Source organism: Octopus bimaculoides, chromosome 5 (genome assembly GCF_046866305.1).
Source record: "Octopus bimaculoides isolate indiv1 chromosome 5, ASM4686630v1, whole genome shotgun sequence".
Taxonomy (NCBI): domain Eukaryota; kingdom Metazoa; phylum Mollusca; class Cephalopoda; order Octopoda; family Octopodidae; genus Octopus; species Octopus bimaculoides.
The window spans coordinates 78,652,972-78,655,471 of record NC_142932.1 but is presented as its reverse complement, the minus strand read 5'-3'; the positions used below and the strand labels follow the sequence as shown (position 1 = coordinate 78,655,471).

The 2,500-nt window shown below is 35.7% G+C and overlaps 1 protein-coding gene across 1 annotated transcript in view; it reads right to left on the bottom strand.

Moving 5' to 3' along the window:
• LOC106878983 (transcriptional repressor scratch 2) overlaps positions 1–2,500 on the bottom strand; it is a 37,045-nt gene that overhangs the window by 25,883 nt on the left and 8,662 nt on the right. The window lies entirely within an intron of this gene.

Sequence of the window (2,500 nt, the reverse complement as noted above, 5' to 3'; positions counted from 1 at the left end):
ATCTTTTATCCAGGACCACATTAACCAATGACCCCTTTTCTTAAATCAGAAGGATGTGTTTTGGGGGAGGTTTGGTTGTTATTTCTAACAGTTATGGCGATCGTGTAGAGACTAGCTCTCTCGTTGATTATATTTGCCAGTCCTGACAGAACAAATCTATGATCAGAAGGCTTGCAACCTTTCAAGTGTTTGTAGAACATTATCTAATGTATTACTGTCGACAGTGTGTTATTTGATGGTGGTCTGACTATTATTTCTAGTAAATCAAGCGACCATATAAGGCTCTCGCGTTGGTTTGTTGTTGTTGTTGTTGTTGTTGTTGAAGTTGTTTTGCTAGTTGTTGACAATAAACTGTAATTGTATTGGATATAATTGATGACTGTCTAATTGTAGCCCTGTTGTTTCTTTGTGTGTTTATTTTATACTAGCTTTTTAATAACTTTCGGTTAAACTTGTGGCAATTAAAGAACAACATATTGCCATTATTATTATTAAAAGAAATCACCAAAAGGTAAAAGAAATCATTATTATTTATAAAAGAAATCAGTATTAGTATTATTGCTGATATTCATTTGTTCAATTATAATTGCTATTGTTTCTCTGTGACAGTTGTTATTCTTGTGGTTATTACCAGTATAACCATTAACAACTATCATTGTCGTAATCATTAGGTTAACGAAAATCAGGATGATATTATTACCGGGGATGTGTTAATTGTTGTTGTTGTTGTTGTTGTTGTTTAGTCTAAGGTCTATTCTTATTGAGTAGATCTCTTATCAAAGCTTGCCAACTGTGACTATCCAGGTGTTTTTTGTTTTGTATTGTTTTTTGTTTTTTTTTTTCAGAGAGTTGTGTCTAAAATTATACTAAAATTATACTAAAATTATACTAAAATCGTCCTTCCATCCACCCCCACTATTTTTTTTTATAATAGGATGTGTGATTTGAGATTTGGTTAATATTTCTAGTAGGTCACACGATCACGTAAAGGCTGTCTCATTGGCTTGTTGATGTGTTGTTGCTACTGTCGGTGTAATTGTTGTTGGTATTGCTTGTGTTGTTGTTGCAACTCTGTACTACTGCTAATGATGATGATGATATTATTGTTTGTCTTTTCATAAGTATTCTTGCTTGTGCGTTAGGAGTTTTATTGCTGCCATTGTCGTTGTTGTTCATATCGTTGTTACTGTTAAAGTTAATCTTATCATATTTATCACTAAGGATATCGCTACTCGTGTATTTATTATGGCTTATCAACGTCGCTGTTATTGTTGTCTGTTTGCAAATACTGTTTTTCTATGTTGAAAGTTCTAACATGAAGCTCACAACGACGATTATGTCGACAATGATGATGGTAAGGAGGAGAAAGAAGAGGAGGAGGAAGAGGAGGAGGAGGAGGAGGAAGAAGAAGAAGAAGAAGAAGAAGAAGAAGAAGAAGAAGAAGAAGAGGAGGAAGAAGAAGCGGAGGAGGAAGAAGAAGAAGAAGAAGAAGAAGAAGAAGAAGAAGAGGAGGAGGAAGAAGAAGCGGAGGAGGAAGAAGAAGAAGAAGAAGAAGAAGAGAAGGAAGAAGAAGAGGAGGAGGAAGAAGAAGAGGAGGAGGAAGAAGAAGAGGAGAAGGAAGAAGAAGAGGAGGAGGAAGAAGAAGAGGAGAAGGAAGAAGAGGAGGAGGAAGAAGAAGAGGAGGAAGAAGAAGAGGAGGAGGAGGAGGAGGAAGAAGAAGAGGAGGAGGAAGTGGAGGAGGAGAAGGAAGAAGAAGAGGAGGAGGAAGTGGAGGAGGAGAAGGAGGAGGAGGAGGAAGAAGAAGAAGAAGAAGAAGAAAAAGAAAAAGAAGAGGAAGAAGAAGAGGAAGAAGAAGAGGAAGAAGAAGAGGAAGAAGAAGAGGAAGAAGAAGAGGAAGAAGAAGAGGAAGAAGAAGAGGAAGAAGAAGAGGAAGAAGAAGAGAAGGATTAAGAGAAAAACATTGTTAATATCGCTGATGCTTTTACCCTTATTTTTATTGTCTCAATTGTGAATTGTCATAATTCGTTAAAAAGACATTACCCATATCACAGGCAAATGCTAGTTTGCATGCAGCGAAGATATAGTAAAATCCAGACAACTGCCACAACTAAAATTAAATGAAGTTATCTAAATACGTTTAACTAACATCTTAATGGCTTCAAGTTTATTGAATGTTTATGAAAAGTTTATTGAATGCTTTAATGATGAATTAAGAAGGAATAACTAAGAAAACAATTCTTACGAATTCGGCGAAGACACATTAATATGTGTGAGCACATGTTATTGAGCATGAATACGTCCATGTAATAATATCTGACAATAAATCTGAATTTGGCTGTGGATATGCATATTTTGTACGAGTGTGTTAGTGAGAGATGTGTGTATGTTTATGTAACTGAGTGCATATGTGAGTGAATGTGTAAAAATCACTGTTTGCAAATATGTGAGTAGGTTATTGTGAATATGTCGCAGAATGGGTGTATATGCATGCGTTGACAGT